This window comes from Xyrauchen texanus, chromosome 4 (assembly GCF_025860055.1).
Source record: "Xyrauchen texanus isolate HMW12.3.18 chromosome 4, RBS_HiC_50CHRs, whole genome shotgun sequence".
Taxonomy (NCBI): domain Eukaryota; kingdom Metazoa; phylum Chordata; class Actinopteri; order Cypriniformes; family Catostomidae; genus Xyrauchen; species Xyrauchen texanus.
The window spans coordinates 23521870-23540480 of record NC_068279.1 but is presented as its reverse complement, the minus strand read 5'-3'; the positions used below and the strand labels follow the sequence as shown (position 1 = coordinate 23540480).

Sequence of the window (18611 nt, the reverse complement as noted above, 5' to 3'; positions counted from 1 at the left end):
GGGTTATTGAAATGTCAGCGTCTTATTAAACTAAAAGAGAGTTACATTTAAACTTTATTCTAAATCGAGTGTGTGATTGATAGCTCGCAAGTCATTTCTTGTGATAAGAAGTGATTTGCCGAATGATATCCAGTCTGCCAGAGCAGGCTGCCAGTTGTTTTTGTTTTTATGTTTTCTGTCTATGCTGGTGCTCTTACTTGCTGTCATTGATGGCATGAGGTTTTGAACTTTTCTCAGCCTGTCGGCTGTGTATGAGCATATGTGTGTGTTTCCCTCTGTAATTACATTACAGTTGAACAGCTGCTCTCATTCATAACACTGAATCTCCCTGTTTTTCACACATGCATACAGACACGTCCTCAAAATCATCCCCCTCTTAATATGCATTTATAGATTTGAAGCTTGATTAATGATTAATTAGATTATATATGTAACTTCCACATACCATACACGTGAAGCTTAATTCAATATAACCTATTACCTTAGTTTAAAATCTTAAAAAGTAAATATTTTAAGTATATATACTATATGAATATATATTTATTTTGTTATTTTTTTAATACGTTTTTACACTGTAATAAGTTAAACAGTGCAGTTGATTTCTTAATCACATTTATTGGTGCAATCTTATGTATCCAAGCTGGCTCTTTCATATTAAATAATATTTTTGACTTGATCAAAACCAGTTAGAGGGATAGTTCATCTAAAAATGCCACACCCTCATTTTGTTCCAATTACACATTACATTATTTCCATGAAAAACAAAGGGAGATGTTAGGCAGAAAGACAGAATCAGTCACCATTCTATTTTATTGTTTGGAATAAATATGCCATGAAAGTGAAGGGTGACTGAGACTAACATTCTGCCTAACATCTTTTGTGTTCAACAGAGGAAAATGAGACAGTAGCAAGTGTTTAAGGAAAGCCAAAATTATTATTTGACTAACTGAGAAGAAGAGAGAGAAAGAGATAGAGAGAGGGATGAGAGGAGAGGAGATAGTCTCTTCAGTACCAGCTGTTGTTCGACATCTCTTCAGTTCTACTGCTATGGCAAATTAAAGATGTATAACATGCTAAAAAAAGATACAAGAAAAGAAAGAGAAACATGACTGCTGTGCAAAAATGTTTTCTAAACTTGCAATAGACTCTCTTTCTTGTCTCTCCTTTATCTTTCAGTCTGTGTTGTTTTCTCTCAGTCCCTCTTTAATTGCACTGTCATGACCAATCTTTCATGTCTATTGAATTGTTGTGTGCTACTGAGGCATGTCTACTCCTTTGGTCTCCTGGAACACCAGGAGGGTGGTAGGGCATCTTCTCCTCTTGAGAGGGTCACCCTCAGAATCTTCATAGTACATCTGACCTGTGTCTGGATAAAGACGTCTCAAAAGAGAATGCTTAAACAAAATAGGACAGAGAAAAAAGAAAAAGTGGGTAGCTAAATACCAGCATCTCAATAGGGGTGATTTATTACTCTGACTTGCAGTGATTATATTCAGAATTTAGTGTGTATTTTAATTTGTGTATTTTTTTTATTTCTACTTTTTGTGTCCGTCTCCTGTATTTCTTTATTTACCTTAATTATTTTTTGTATTATCAGTTTCTGTACTATAAGTACTACAAATTGATAGTTTGGCTTCAATCCAATGCCAATTCATAACTATAGTTGCAAGCAGCAATGACGGGCCTAAGCACCATGGGTCCATTTCCAGCTGGTGGCTATCGGAAAACAATGCAAGGTGGACATGTGCATTAGGCATTATTCTAAACAATTTTGAAGCAATTTGAGTAAATATAAGAGGACTATTTTTAAATCTGTTGTAAGAGCCACACTTCCTGCGGCCAGGTGGTGGTGCTATGACCGTGACCCAAAATAATCACATCCATGTGATTAGCCCAAATTTTAAGCATGCCAAGTTCCTCAAAACACCCAAATATAGGAAGAAAGGAATAATAAAAATGAATGTGTTGCCATGGCAACACTATTTAAGTTATCAAATATCCCTTGAAAATTTTACATCAGCAGTGTCTTGCCATAATTCTAAAGAATTTTGAAGCAATTCATGTAAACACAAGAGGGCTATTTCAAAGTCTTTTAAAAGTGCCATACTTCCTGCTGCCAGTTGGTGACGCTATGACCGTGTACCAAAATAGCTGCATCAATCTGATCAGCCCCCATTACCAAACATACAGCTGTATTTTCATCAAAATCACACAATGCTACCACCCCTAGAGTCACGAGTTTGAATCCAGGGCATGCTGAGTGACTTCAGCCAGGTCTCCTAAGCAACCAAATTGGGCCGGTTGCTAGGGAGGGTAGAGTCCCATGGGGTAACATCCTCGTGATCGCTATAATGTGGCTCTCGCTCTCAGGTGGGGTGCATGGTGAGTTGTGCGTGGATGCCATGGAGAATAGTGTGAAGCCTCCACGTGTGCTATGTCTCCGTAGTAACACACTCTACAAGCCACATGATAAGATGCGTGGATTGACGGTCTCAGACGCGGAGGCAACTGAGATTGGTCCTCCTTCACCTGGATTGAGGCGAGTCCCTACGCCACCACGAGGACATAAGAGTGCATTAGGAATTGGGCATTCAAAATTGCGGAGAAAAAATAATAAAAAATCACACAATGCACACAGAATATATAAGGCACTTCCTGTATACCATTTTTCACCGTAAATGTATTTTTCGCCATGGTGACACTGTTGAAAATATAACAAATTTTCACAATTTTGCATCTTAAATATCTTTGCATGATGTTGCACAAATTTGGTGTCAGTCACATGAATCCCCTTGGAGGAGTATTTAAAAAAAAATATCTGAAAATCCGAAAGAGCCGACATCCTGTTGGGCGGAGCTAATGACTGTGAGTTTGGAAGTTGTTCGACTTGATGAGAACTATACACTGGCGGCCAAAAGTTTGGAATAATGTACAGATTTTGCAGTTTCGGAAGGAAATTGGTACTTTAATTCACCAAAGTGACATTCAATCGATCACAATGTCTAGTCAGGACATTACTGATGTAAAAAAAACAGCACCATCACTATTTGAAAAAAGTAACTTTTGATAAAATCAAGACAGGCCCCATTTCCAGCATCACTCCAACACCTTATCCTTGAGTAATCATGCAAAATTCGAATTTGTTACTAGAAAATCACTTGCCATTTTATCAAACACAGTTGAAAGCTATTTGGATCATTAAATTAAGCTTAACATTGTATTTGTGTTTGTTTTTGAGTTGCCACAGTATGCAACAGACTGGCATGTCTTAAGGTCAATATTAGTTCAAAAATGGCAAAAAAGAAACAGCTTTAACTAGAAACTCATCAGTCAATCATTGTTTTGAGGAATGAAGGCTATACAATGCTTGAAATTGCCAAAAAACTGAATATTTCATACAAAGATGTACAATACAGTCTTCAAAGACAAAGAACAACTGGCTCTAACAAGGACAAAAAGAGATGTGGAAGGCCAGAGGTACAGCTAAAGAGGATAAGTACATCAACTGAAACAAAAACTGAAAAACAAAAAGAAAAGGTTAGAGTGGGCAAAGAACCACAGACATTGGACAACAGACAACTGGAAAAGAGTGTTATGGATCTTAACCCCATTGAGCTTTTGTGGGATCAGCTAGACTGTAAGGTGTGTGAAAAGGGCCCAACAAGACACATCTATGGCAAGTGCTACAGGAAATGTCACCTGAGTATCTGGACAAACTGATAGCTAGAATGCCAAATATCTGCAAAGCTGTCATTGCTGCACATGGAGGAATATTTGATGAGAAAAATTTGTAATAATTTTTTCAAATTGTTGTAGTAATTTTTCACATAATTCATGTCCTGACTATACATTGTCATCAGTTGAATTCCACTTTGGTGAATAAAAGTACCCATTTCAGTTCATAAAAGCAAAATCTGTACATTATTCCAATCTTTTGGCCGCAAGTGTATATGTACCAATTTTGGTGACTGTAGGTGAAAATGGGGGTGCTACAGAGCACCCCTTACATGGCCATTTTCAAAGGCCGTAGCAGGCATGGACGGTGGCCATGACGTGAAACTCTGGCTCGGCGGCCATGACGTGCAACTCTGGCTCGGCAGCCATGTCGTAGAACTCTGGCTCGGTATCCGCCTCCCCCACAGTGAACGTGGAACCAATGATCTGTAGGGCGAGGTCGATATATTGAGCCAGATTGAGGGGACTGTGACCGCTAGTCAAGGAAGAAATTGGCTTACTCAATCTGAAATGAAAACAATCTTTGTGGGCAACCTCATTAAAGCCAACATCACTGGCCGGAGAGTAAGAAGTCCATTACATAGTCCTCCAGGGGACGATTCACCTGATGTAGGCGTAGGAGCCGAACTGATGGGTCCATAATGGGCGGTCGAGTATTCTGTAACGTAGTTGGCAGTGACACTGAAGAGACGATGACAATGGAGTGATGAACCCAAGTGCAGTTTATTAAACAAAAGTGAGATCCAAAACCCTAACTAGAAAAGTGAAACATAAACATGAACTTGTCTAGACTAGACTTGACACAAACAAAACATGACTTGACTTGACTTGACGTGACTTGACTTGACTTGACTAGAACTTAACTTGGCTTGGCTTGGCTTGATTTAACTTGAACAAAACAACAAGGTTATACTCACAATACTCAACACGGTCTAAAATACATGGACATAGTGAAACACAAGCCAATGAACAAACAGAACTCTAAACAAGATAACAAGACAATAAGCATAAACCAGTTACATGAAAGAACCAATAACAAGACTAAGAATCAATGACAACAAGACACATAAACATGGAGGGAAACACATGACATGAACAGGACTAAACTTTTCAAAATAAAAGACATGAAAAACAGGAACCAACAGAATAAACATGTATTGTAATTAATTGAAAATTTGTTTGTTGATTGGTTGGTCTATATGGGCATACAATTTGTACAGTTTCATAAAAGTCAAATTATATCTTACAAATTATTATGCGTTGACCTGAGACTATGTTCCAATAATCATACCCATGTAGCTTTGTTGACTGACTCTGAGAGAGAGAGAGAGAGAGAGAGAGGACCACAATGAGACAAGTTGACATGCTGTCCAAGAGAGTCTGATCTATAAATAGGAACACAGACATCTGATGCAGCATATAGGAAATGCTTAAAATGGATTGTTACCATATGTGTTAGTGTTATGAATCAAGATAAGTACAGGTGAATCTTATGAAGACATTTTAGAACAGTTATTCTTACCCTCTGAGGTGGGAGCAAATGTGGTCATGACAGACAAGTAAACTAAGAGAGAGAGAGAGAGAGAGAGAGAGAGAGAGAGAGAGAGAGAAATCAAGAGTAAACAGAAAGAGATACAGAATCAATGCTATAACCCTTCTGTTGCCTGGAATGCACTCAGTTTGCTCAGTAAACTCACTAAAGTTATCCAGGATGGGATTTTTCAATTTTCTTACATTTTAAATTATTATCATTTTTTTTACAGTCTCTCAATCATGTTATAGCTTAAATTGGAGCCAGGCAGGGTTTCTTTCCTATGTGATCAGAAAATAAATCTTTGGTAGATAAAACAATTAACAGCCATTTTAGCAATTCTAGAGCTGGACATTGAGGTAAGTCACACCCCCAGAAATCACAGCAACAACAGCTTCCATCTGATCTTACCAGAAGACTACTCTATCGACAATACTCTGTTTCAATGCATTCATGTTCAGCATTATTCATAAGTACAAGAAACTGGCATGTATAAAATATTCTGTTGCATTTGTCGTGTTTTCTTGTCAGATTGTTACATTCCCCTCACATTTTGTCTTGTCCCTTTAAGTGGCGACATAAATAAAATATGGGTCTGCTGCGAGTATTTGAGGAACTTTTCTCTATGGCACAATGACAGGAGGCCATGGCACAAATAGGCTGCATTCAATGGAAAATTCTCTCTGATTCATCAATAATCCAATCACTTACACCTCGGGGAATGGATAGCTTTGACTGTAACTGTCTATTTGTCGGGCATGTGTACAAGCATGTGTGCTTTCTCATTTTATCTTCTCTTCGGGCTACTGTTTATAAGCGTTTTTTCCAGGCGGCTAAATAGAGAGATGGATGGAAGAGGGAGGGGGCGTAAGGGATGAGAGAGAAATAGATGGACGATCGGCAGAGTTAATGACCTGATCTGAGCACGGTGGTTGGCTGCGGTTATGTAATTCTTGAATCGCACACATGAAAGAGAGAGAGAGACTATAGATCGAGATATGAAGCATGCTATACAATTGCAACTGTCTTTTCATCTCTCTCTGTTTTAAGACGAAATGCATATTTTTTTCTTTTTCTGCTAAGGTATATATTTTGTTGATAATATCTCGTGTTAGGGCACATTCCAGAATTTCTCAACCAAGGAGAACTTGACTAGTCGAAGTGTGTTGATTGTCAGTGAGGATGATTTATATGTGACATCCTTTGTTTATTTTCCTGAACAAACTTTAAAACAACGCCGCAATTGGTATAAACAGGCTTCGCCTACATACGCTGAAAAAAAAACAACCTTTAGGTTTTAATAAAGGCAGCAATTTGGACCCACTTTCTTTGAGTAAAGTTTCAAAATTTTTGCATGTAATATATAGGTTAAGAATATCAGGTAAAGTCTACCTAATATAACTTACATAGTTGGTGCAATTTACCTTTGTAAACCCACTGTAAGTATCTCTTATATTTATTCCATTACAATTATTGTAGATTTTTTAGAGACTACACTAACTAAATATTTTTTCAATTATTGTACTCATAAGAAACACAAAATTGTTTATATTTATTGACCAACATGTCAACAAAAGTCTTTCACATTAAATCATCTTTGAATATTTAAATGCACAATACGTTAAACTTTAATACATAAAAATCACATCTGATCTGGCATTCAGTTCTTTAAAAACGTCATATTAAGAGTGGACAAGAGTGGTTTTTTTAAAGAAAGACTTATCACACGGGTGTATAAAAGTGAATTCTGTGTTGAATTCAAATGGGCTTTTTCCTCTGTACATGAGGGCGTGAGTGCAATGCAGTGCTGCTCTGTTAGGGTGAGAGACTAGTGGTTTTCCTATTCTGCACTCAGGATGCGGCCGGCGGATGCGCTGCACACTTAAATCCCAATTAGTCCATCCTTGTATCCCAGTCCAACAGTGGCAGAACAATGATTCCTTCATTGTTTTTTTTTGGATTTCTCCCCTTTTTCTCCCAATTTGGAATGTCCAATTTGTTCGCGTAGTGGCATAGTGTCTTGCCTCAATCCGGGTGGCAGTGGATGAATCTCAGCTTCCTCCGCGTCTGAGACCGTCAACCTGCTTATCTTATCACTTTGCTTGTTGAGCGCGTTACCACGGATATATAGTGTATGTGGAGGCCCTCGCCATCCACCGTGGCATCTACGCATAACTCATCCACGTGCCCCTCTGAGAACAAACCACATTAGAGCGATCACGAGGAGGTTACCCCATGCTACCCTCCCTAGCAACAGGGCTAATATGGTTGCTTCGGAGACCTGGCTGGAGTCATTCAGCACGCCCTGGGATTCGAAATCGCGAACTCCAGGGGTGGTAGCCAGCATCTTTACCATTGAGCTCCCAGGCCCCTGATTCCTTCACTGTTTATATGAAACACATACCTAAGCCTCAGTGAGATGCTGGCAACTTTCCATGATTTTATTAACAGCAGGACCAACATGAGTAGCATGCATGGAAAAACAGAAATATTTTCAGATTCAGAAATCCATAACATGGTAAACATGCATTAAATAGTAATGTCTTTAGTATCTACAAAGGAATGGGCTTTTCTACTTACCCACGACACAAAAGCATCTTGTCTGTCAATATTTCTTGCCTCACTCGATTTGAATTCCAAAAGCCGGCAAAACCTGCAGTGTCAGCAATACTCTGATACAAAATGTGCACCGCACGATAACGTAAAGCTTGGTCACACTTTAATTACAAAACAACAAATGTAATGTTAGTTTATCACATTATTTTAACCCACGATAAAGGATTTTATTCATATTGAAAGCCTTTTATTAAATGTTCCCTGAGCTGGCAGCTGGACCTTATTTGAACTTGTAAAGCCTTGCCACTCGGATAAAACCGATATAAAACTTGCATAAAATGTCAATTTCTTATCAATTTGCCAAGTATTGTATCAAAAACACAAAGAAAATATAAAAGTTTGTTAAGTTGGCAAGCACCACCACTAAGACCAGTAGTTCACTGAGTCTAGCCTGTCTCTTTCTTGTGATTGCTTGTTTCCCATATTGCGGTATATTGTAGAGCATTCTAGTGACACTAAAAGCATCTTTGTTCAGATGTACACTGTATTATCAGCGAATCAAGGATGGATGAAACATTTCACCTGTAATGTCTATACTCTCAATAAGATCTGTTTTTGTTGAAGGTCAGTATTTCATGCATCAACCTCATCATGTCCTGCTTCTTATGTTTCTCTTTCTCTCTCTGTCTCTTTCTTCTCTTTATGTTTTCGTACACATGAAAGAACTTGCATGGAATATTTTCTCTCCAAGGCTACATGTTTTTGCATGCGCTTTGTTATTATTCATGTTAAAGTGTTTCTGGGAAAAAGTGTTTCAATAAAAAGCAACTAATTGCATGCTTCAGACCACAAAAACCCAATGCCCGCTTCACATGAAGCGGGCATTGCCTGCAAACACATTTACACCAGCCTGATCTTATAGTGAAATTGGAAAGAGAGTAGACTGACTTTTCTTTCATCAAAATTGGAATACGTTGACCGAAATGGCGAAACACTGCCCCCGGTGGCCAAAGCGGTAAGAGTTGTAGGGCAAATGGGCACGTTTGAGCTCCATTTATGTCCAGGAGAGGTCGCCAAAAGCTAGTAGTGAAGCAAGTTGTTTTCAGCTTTACAGAACGTTGTACAATGAAGAGAAAATCATATATTTATAGGTTATATCCCCCATCCCAAACCCAAGTCTTACTTTAACCATTAGTGGAGTAAAAAGTAATTAGAGGGAAAAGTTAAACCTCTGAATTATGCTTGTCATTGATCATTCAAACGTGGTTAATGTCCGGCTTTGAACTCTAGTTTCCCATGCAACTGATGCATCGTGCTGCCAATCGCATCAGGTGGAAATGTAAGTGCATTGAAACCACTGCAAATATGTCTGATAAGAATGCTGCATGTCCGCGAGTCGGCTGTATCCCGATCCTAGGGTACGCCAATTTCATGTGTGATCATGTTGTTTACACATGCAAGCATTTGAATAATGACCACACAAATGTAAATATACAGGAAAGACATTCAGTTATTCCCATTAAAAAGAGCAATTAACAAACACCACTTGAAGTTAAACACTGAATCTTTTCAAACTACGAAGTCATGTTCTATTATTTCAAATCTAAATGACATAATCAAACTTTAAAAACGGTCTGTTGTAATCAGACAGGATTCTTTAGTTATACTTTATTCTAGTAGTTTTCACCAGCGTAAGTATTTTTACTGTGGCCAATGTTTAAGGCCATATTTTCATCATTAAAAATGCAAAAGTCCAGTGTTGCCTTGTATAGGGTTTGTTTGTGTGTTTGGAAAAAGGAATAGCCCAGTCTAGAACAACCTTTGGTTAGTGTTTAACCAGTTGCTCAGAAAACACCCAGGACTCAACTGTTTGCTTGATATAATACAAAGACAAGGTGAGTGTATGTTGGCGGATTAGGGTGGTTTACGAGGGCATATTTTAATGTTACAATTTGGTAATTACAAGGATGTTACGCAAAAAATTTGGTTTATGAGGACATTTGTAGTATCCCCATAATTCAAATCACTTAAAAAACATACTAAAATATTTTTTGGAAAATGTAAAAATGCAGAAAGTTTTTTGTTAGGTTAGGTTTAGGTGGGGATTAGGGTTAGGGTTTGAGAGGAGATAGAATCTATAGTTCGTACAGTATAAAAATCAATATGTCTATGGAGAGTCCTCATGAGGATAGCTGCACCAACGTGTGTGTGTGTGTGTGTGTGTGTGTGTGTGTGTGTGTGTGTGTGTGTGTGTGTGTGTGGCATTCAAGGCTAATTTGTTTGCTATTTAGCTCATTTAGCCCATTTCTCATGGGAGTGACATGTCTTCCCTCGCTCTGTCATTGTGTTAAATTTTTCCAACATCCTTCACTCTCTGTTTTCCATTTTAGCACCAACTGCAGCTTTATTTCCTTTTTATATCCATATGGAGATCTGTCTGTGTGTTTCTCTGCCATGATATAACTGTGAAATTAACCATTTGGCCCATGTGGTAATGTTAGGTGTGCCGGGACTAGATTGTGTGTAAAGGGTTTGCATTAAAGCAGAATTATATCCTTCCTCTCTAACCTATACACTAAATGGACAAAAAATTAAATGTTGGAAGTTTGTTTTTTTCACTTGTTAAAATGTAATAAGTGCTAACCTACAATTGTTACCTTAAAGAGCTATATCTACCTGAATTAACCCTTAAAGGGATAGTTTGCCCAAAAATGAAAATTCTCTCATGATTTACTCACCCTCCTGGCATCCCAGATGTGTATACCTTTCTTTATTCTGCAGAACACAAAATAAGATTTTTAGAAGAATTTCACTGCTCTGTATGGCCATACAATGAGGCAATGAGTGCCAATATTTTGAAACTCCAAAATTGTGAGCATAATGATATGAGCATAAAAGCAATCCATACAACTTCAGTGGTTAAATTCATGTGTTCAAAATAAGATGATAGGATAGGTTTAGGAGAGAAACAGATACAAATTTTAAGTTTTAGCATAAATTCTCCTGCCTCCCATTAGGGGTAAATAAGCACATAGAATGTGAATCACCAAAAACAGAAGGAGAATGTGAAAGTGATGTGGAGATTGACTGAGCAAGGAGGATAATTTAGAGTAAAAAAGGACTTAAATATTGATCTGTTCCTCACCCGCACCTATCATATATCTTCTGAAGACATGAATTTAACCACCAGAGCTGCCTGGAGTACTTTAAACACTGTCCCTTATAACTTACTTAGTTTAATAATTTTAAACCATGACTTGCACTATACATACATAATGTCATTATATTCATGATGTTAGCCAGAGGAGAACTGGCCCCCACAGTGAGACTGGTTTCTCCCAAGGTTATTTTTGTCCCATTAACCAACATCTTATGGAGTTTTGTGGTCCTTGCCACAGTCACCTTCGGCTTGATCACTGGGGTTATTAATACAATTATTATTGAATTACTTATTTTTTACAAGATTAACAATCGTATTTTATCTAATTACACAATGATGACTCATCAAAATTATAGACTTTACAGTTTTATCTTCTGTTAATGTCTGATCTTCTGTAAAGCTGCTTTGAAATGATGTGTGTTGTGAAAGGCTCTATACAAATAAAATTTAATTGAATTGAATTTTGGAGCTTCAATATTTTGGCACCCATTCACTTGCATTCTATGGACCTAAAGAGCTGAGATATTCTTCTAAAGATCTTTGTTTTTGATCACCAGATGAAAGAAAGTCATACACATCTGGGATGGCACAAGGGTTCGTAAATGATGAGAAAATTAAAAGTTTTGATCGAACAAACCCTTTAACAATTAGTTTTGTTGGTGCAACCTAATGTAGTCAGGTTGATTCAGGCATTGTAAATAATGCTCTCGACATGAATCAGTTAATTTTACGACATTATTTTATTGTCAAGTGAAAAGCTTTAAAGTAATAAAACAATTAAGTCATAACATTAGGGTAATAAAGTTGTAAAGTTTTAAGAATGATCTCATAATAGTCCTTTTACAAGAATAAAGTCATAAAGTTGTAACATTACGAGATTAAAGTAGTAATATTTTGAGAATAAAGTCAAAATGACAAGAAATTTGTATAAGCATAATGACATAAATTTGTAGCATTACAAGATTAAACTTGTAATATTCTGGCAAAAAAGTTGTAGCATTGTTAGATTAAAGTAGTAATGTTTTGAGAATAAACATGTTCCGCATATCTTCAGAAGTCTTGATATCATGTCCTTTCTTGCTTGGCACACAATAATAGAATCAGGGAATGTTTAATGTCCAAAGAGTGGATGCTGAACACTTCATATCTTTTCTTTTTCTCCTCAGAAACAATGTCTACCATGTCTTATGCATTCTGTGGAACTCACAGTAGCAAAGCAAAAAAAAAAAAAAAAAAAAATATATATATATATATATATATATATATATATATATATATATATATATATATATATATATATATATATATATATATATATGTGTGTGTGTGTGTGTGTTGTCTGTACTCACACAAACATGCAGACATACAGTATGTAGATGTATTTAATGTACTCATTACTTGCTCACGGCTACATAATTGTGTACATACACTACCGTTCAAAAGTTTGGGGTCAATTGACTGAAATGTCTCTCATGATCTTAAAAATCTTTTGATCTGAAGGTTTATTCTTAAATGTTTGAAATTAGTTTTGTAGACAAAAATATAATTGTGCCACCATATAAATTTATTTCATTATAAAACTAAAATGTAATAAAAAAAAGTTTTTGAATGGATGACTTGGATGTCAGTACGGTTTCAAAAGCATCCCAGGGTGATACCTCAAGAAGTGCGGTCGGCTAAGGAACGTCGCCTTGTCGTACCAAAACAAAGAGGCACCAAAACACTTTCCTGGACTTTCAGTTTCATCATACCACGGTGGTGGAATGACCTTCCCAACTCAATCCGGGAAGCTAACTCACTCTCTATCTTCAAAAAACGGCTAAAAACACATCTTTTCCAAAAGCACTTAACCAGTCACTAATAAAAAAAAATTATTTACATTTCTGTTTTGTATACTATTCTGATGATAGTGAAACTTTGTAATATGGCACTTTTTGTACCACTGTGTCCCTGAGATGATTCGCTGATGTTCTTCCTCTTTTGTAAGTCGCTTTGGATAAAAGCGTCTGCCAAATGAATAAATGTAAATGTAAATGGTTGAGAAAATGCCAAGAGTACATTTCTGGCCACTTTGAAGATGCTAAAATATAACATAGTTTTGATTTATTTTGGATTTCTTTAGTTATTTCACAACATAATTAATATATTTCCATTTCTATTATTCCACAGTTGTGATCGCTTTACTATTATTCTAAAATGTGAAAAAAAAAAATCAAAGAAACAAACCAATAAAGAATGACTAAGTGGCCCTTTTTGAACGGTGGTGTATATGCGATCACTATGTTTAATTGAGTGCACATAGGTCATTACTCCATGTATGTACGTTCAGTTTATTACCATATTTTATTGAGTGCATATATTTCATAGTGCACATGTGATTAGGCTGCATGCTTCATGCAATCCGACTATCAGTTGGGAGACAACAACCTGTACCCTTTTAATAATAAAGATTTCATCAATGTGAGAAAATGAGAAATTCTAAATGGAATTGTCATAGAGATGTTACACTGAGTAAAATGTAATCCTAAAGTTGTAATGTTATTAAGTTCCAAGTGGGAAAAGTGAGCGCTATTTGTTTAAATGGGGCGTGTGAGGGAGGTGGTGTGTTATCGGCTATCCCATGGGAAGTTCTCTCTCCAGCAGCGTGGAGCAGAGGCCAGAGATCACATACAATTCCCCTTAACAGTCCATGAAGCGACGCACAAATTCAGATAGAAATCAGAGCAAAAACATATTGCGGTGTGAGCGGATTGAAGGAGCAGCATTTTAGTGTATTCAGCCTAAATGTAAGATACATTATGCATCCTTGCTACTTCTGTTTTGAACAACTGGTTCAGCTGACATAATGGTGAGGTTCTTTGTTATCATTTTATGAAGAAGGGAATTGGGTTATAACAGCTAAGGTTGTTTTTTTTTTTTTTTTAAGATTTTGTAGATATTTTGTAGATTTGTTTTTTGTAGATGATTTAATTATTATATATATTTTTTTTTTGAGTATCTATATAGTAAAAACAGTCTTGTTTTATTCTAATTCCAGATTAATTCCAGATTAAACTAGGGTTGATAGTTAGATTAGAGCATTATATAGGCTAAACAGTTTATGTTCAAGGAAAGTGCACACATAGTTTAAGTCAGGCTACATCTTTTTCTTTTCTTTTTTTTTTCCTTATCAAAACTGCCATTGGAATGATAAATTATTTCATCCTTGCCCTAAACCCGGAGGTGTGTGTAATCGGTGCGGTTAGAGCGTGATGGATTATTTTCCTGGTCTTGTTCTAGTGAGGTAAACACGTGTGTTGTGTGCAGACCTCTTAGGCCTACACTGTTTCAACTTTTTTTTTTTTTTGCTCATTTCGTTCTGCCCCCCTTCAACGAGTATTGAAAGCTATCTTGAACTAAGAACACTTTTAAAATATATATAATATGAAAATGTGATTACACTCTTTTTTGTCTTTGACCTCAATCCATAAATACATCTCTTCACTGTCCTTGCTGTTTAGCGTCTGTGTGTACTGAGTCAACCCTCGCTGTATGAAACCTCAGCAGTGTGCCCACTTCCCTTTTATCACTCTCAGAGTACAGTACAGATTTAGTGCATGATAACAATTTATAGACCTTTCAAATGACAGCAATAAACTGCTAACATTCATCGAATGTTCTTTTACTTCTTCACTAAATGTGATGATTGCCAGTGCCTCACTCAGATCATTATGGGCTGTGCTCTTTTTTGGGGCTAAAATTGTACCTGTCGGCTAGTTGCCATGGAAACTCACCTTTTCCTAGTTGCGGTCCATTCAAGGGTAGAGCCAAACCCAAGCAAAGAAAGAGCTTGTACATTGCTGTCTCTCTCTCTCTCTCTCTCTCTCTCTCTCTCTCTCTCTCTCTCTCTCTTTCTCTCTCTCTCTCTCTAAATGGGAGTGCAGTGATGACAGCAAACACACAGGCTGCATTATTAATCATATACTACATTAACTGACGTTGTGTTTTGGCCCTAGCAATATGCAAATGATTAAAGGCTGTTTTTAATATGGTATGGAAAATCTTCGTAAAATGAAATCATACATATGGACAACATCTATTTAGGATGGAATTTAATGTAGGTCTACTGAAAATTAACTTTTGTAGTTGGTATATATTTAAAACTTAAAATAATTTTAAATTCAGTATGATTCATATATCATTCAAAAAGTTTATATATGTAATAAATTAAAACAATGCAACAATGCAAAAATTTTTTTATTTATTTTTAAGGTTTTAATATGAATTTTCAGTATATATACTGTTAATATACTGATTAAAGTGTGTGTGTGTATATATATATATATATATATATATATATATATATATATATATATATATATATATATATATATATATATATATATATATGAATGTTTGTATATGGACAACATGGTAGCATTGATGGTGGTGAATGGTAATGCTACTTTGATTTATATAATTTTACTGATGTACTAATGTACTGATAACTTAATGTACCTGGGTATTTGCCTGGAACTCCAATGTATTTCAGTGACTATTGATATTACTATGTCCAAAAACCCTGTTTAATATTAAAATACTTAGTATTTTGTGTTAATGCTTACTGTACATGATGCGCGGCCCTGTAGGATCTATAGCATATCTGTTACCTTAGAGTTGGAGCCAGGCATGATGTTTAGCTTAAAATTGTTGATAGAAGAAATATCTGAGGAGTGAAAGAAATGTTACCATACTGTACCACTCTATACTCTATACTTAAAAGCTTGTTATATCAATTACCCTTGTTTCATCCCTTACCTGCTCAGTAACATTTGTCAGTCTGTCAACCATATTATCAGTGTATCAGATGTGTATATATGTGTCTGTAAGGTGTCATTTCAGTCTCCAGCCACCATGCTAAGTGTGATTTATGCTTTTCTATGTGACCTTAACTTTTCTATGTGAGCTCTTGCTCCACACACCCACTCTCTATGCTTTTGAAAATAAAGTGAGTTATGTGCTAGGGTTGTGCCGATGGACGATATCATCGTCCATCGTGATGGCTGACCAACATCACGATGTAGAGCCACCATCGTGATGCCACGCCCCTTTTGCGAGTCTTGCTAGTGTGACTCACTAATCCTAGTTTCTTCTATAGTTAACCTAAAAACTTTGCAGGGATTGCTCTGTAAATTAAATTGAGAATATAACTAATGCATATATGCTATTTTAAATACTGTAGTATATGCCAGAGACGTTTACGTTTATTTACGTGTTAGTCTGTGAAAATACCGTGTCAGGCAGGCTACACAAATATTGATCTTGACATTGTTAGCTTCTTGTCTTTTTTTTACATGTCTTACACTGTACATTTAGATTAAAATATTTTATGTTGTAGGCTACAAGAAAATAGCCTTTATTAATTAATTATTAGTAGTTGTAGTGTCTCAGAAAATCTTGCTCATTGTCACATGCTCTTGTATACACTGAAGCGGCAGTTTAATAACCCAGACCAGCGAACGTCAAATAACTTTTGTCTGGTTAATACTTTTAAAGAAAAATGTCCTTGGCCATAAATCCATAATGTCAAATCAAATGAAAGAAACAAGGTGAATATGAATAACACACATTTATTAAAACATAGAAGAACAACAAATAAAACAACAAAACGGGAACAACACTCAGACCGAAACTCGGCATTAACATTTCACTTATAATTAGCAGCACAATTAACTTAAGCACAGGCTACAAAATAAATTATGTTACTGAAATATTGTAAAGTGGTCATATGAACTACACAAATGAACGTTTAAAAAATAATATGCAAAATCGAATAGCTCCGCAACGGATGGCGAAAAATGCGTAAAGAAGTCTAATATCTTTCACCATAGACCATGTTTACATTTCGATGTTTCTGGCCTGAAATACCAACATATTCACTTTATCTGGTTTTAATAAGCTGCGGATTGGAGTACACTACCCGCTGTGCTGAAGACCCGCCCTGATGGAGTACTGGTAGCACACAGATATTTCCGTGCTAATCTTGCCATGAACAACATGAACATCTTTTGTCGTTCGTTTTCCACCAAGTCAGCGGGTCCTCTTCCCCATCAATGGCCATTTCCTGCAGGTACATGGTCATTTCTGCCTTGACCTTTTGCTCATCAGTGAGCGTGGCTGTGGCTGCACTCTTCGCAAGAAGGCTGTCCAAAGACGACTTTTTTTTCTTAAGCGCGATGGCGGCGCCGGCATCTCCCTCTTCTCCAGCATCATGTGAGGGACCTGGTGTTGGACTTGGAAGCGACAGAGCAATCTCTCTCAAAGATATATTAAAATAAAAAGTGCTTAAAAGTGCACAACTCTTCTTAAGTGGAAGAAATATTTTTCCCACTTACGTGCAACCTATTGGAAAGCGCGGATGAGTCAGTTGGGATAGTAAAATAACGAAATGATAGTTTTTAAGTGGAAAATAGTATTTATGTAAAGAGATATATTAAAATAAAAAGTGCACAACTCTTCTTAAGTGAAAGCTAAAAAAAAAAATGCTTCACGTGTCATGCAACCTACTGATAAAGCGCCGACGAGTCATTAGTTGGGTTAGTAAAATAACGAAATTATAATTTTTCATATAATTTTTAAAAATTATATGAAATTATATAATCCGCCCCGCCCCACCGACGATATCATCGTCCATCGCGATGTTTTACTGTCAACATCGTCAACTGCCAATTTAGGGGACATCGCCCAACCCTATTATGTGCACTCTGAAAGCCTGAATTGTGTGGATCATACATTGTGTGTAAGAGCTGTTATGGCCTGTGTGTTAGGGAGCATCTATATCCCTCTATGTCTTTCTGATTTTCTTTTTCCTCCTGTTTCTTTCATGGTCAAGGTTGGTTTGTTTTGTGAACTCTATTTTGTAATGTCTGCTTCTACCCCTGCTAAGGTGACCGTGACAATAAGACAAGTACATTAGATGATGCATTTTTTTGATGGATGGAGATATGCTGAGGTTAAAGAGCCCACACATTTTTGTCTGCTTTTCATAATTGTTTTAAATAACTATTCCCCAGTCTCCAAATGTCATCAAATGTAAGTATAGCTTCTCTAACATACTTGCCATTAGAGATGGGACTTTTTAGTACTGTAGTTGTTTTCCTTGCAGATAAATTCAAGTCTTAGGGGTTTTTTTCTTCTGATAAACCTCTTCAATGAAGTATCAATTAGGCTACATAGCTGGATCAACTAAGCTTGTTCTGTGTCCACAAAACTAACCCTGTGGGTTTATGCATTTTTCAAGCAAGGATCCCCAAAATGTATTTAACACAAAAGTTAAAGACTTCCCTATCCATCCTTTAATGGGATCTATACTGTGTGGTGGGGTGAGCAACAGACACAGTTGGTGTAGCAACAGGCCTTGGAGAAATGATTAATTTAAATAACGATAAACAGAAAATGTCCAAAAAGGGGAATTAATGTGTTAAAAGGGAAATGTGTCAAAAATAATTTTTTGACCCATTTGGATATGGCACCCTCCCGATGAATCTGGGCTCTGTGTAGAAAGGGGGAGTGTCCATAAGATGGTCCAGGACGTTGGTGAGTTTGGATGGCTGCACATGCTCCCCTCGGTTCCAGGCCTTGAGGGGTTGC

The 18611-nt window shown here is 36.7% G+C and overlaps 1 protein-coding gene across 6 annotated transcripts in view; it reads left to right on the top strand.

The window, feature by feature from the left end:
• The window catches only part of LOC127637954 (disabled homolog 2-interacting protein-like), a 148155-nt gene that overhangs the window by 62478 nt on the left and 67066 nt on the right, over positions 1-18611 (top strand). The gene's annotated exons all lie outside the window — the stretch shown is intronic.